This window comes from Egretta garzetta, unplaced genomic scaffold (assembly GCF_000687185.1).
Source record: "Egretta garzetta isolate BGI_Z169 unplaced genomic scaffold, ASM68718v1 scaffold330, whole genome shotgun sequence".
Lineage (NCBI taxonomy): Eukaryota > Metazoa > Chordata > Aves > Pelecaniformes > Ardeidae > Egretta > Egretta garzetta.
The window spans coordinates 461,282-461,738 of NW_009258275.1; the positions used below are offsets into that span (position 1 = coordinate 461,282).

The 457-nt window shown below is 66.1% G+C and overlaps 1 protein-coding gene across 1 annotated transcript in view; it reads right to left on the reverse strand.

Moving 5' to 3' along the window:
- WSCD2 (WSC domain containing 2) overlaps positions 1-457 on the reverse strand; it is an 18,636-nt gene that overhangs the window by 17,103 nt on the left and 1,076 nt on the right. The window lies entirely within an intron of this gene.

Here is a 457-nt window from a genome sequence, read left to right on the forward strand (position 1 = left end):
CTGGCCCGGGGTGAACATGAGCACAGCCGTGCCGCCGGGCCAGTGGCCAAGGAGGGGCCCCCCGTTGCCCTGGGAGAAGCCTGGGTTGGGGGGAGCAAGCCCAGCTCAGCATGGTAACCCCTGTGAAACCCCCAATTTGCCACAGGGTTGGGGGTTCCTGCTCTTCTCCAAGCCACATATCCCCTGCTCCATCAAGAGTCCGAGGAGCTGCGGCTCCCAGCCCGGGATGCCAGGGGAATTGCAGGGGCCAAGCCCCACGGGGCAGCTCCTGAGCGAGCCCGGCTCCGGGGCACAGCCTTGCCCATGCAAAGGAGCATTCCTGGACACCAGGGCTCCCCATGGGTGTGCACCGCCCCACCGGAGATTTCGGCCACCCTGGGGCTCAGGAGAGGCTGGCAGCATCCCGACACCTCTCCAGCAGCTCCTGCTCCCAATTCCCTTCTGAGTTTCCTCAACC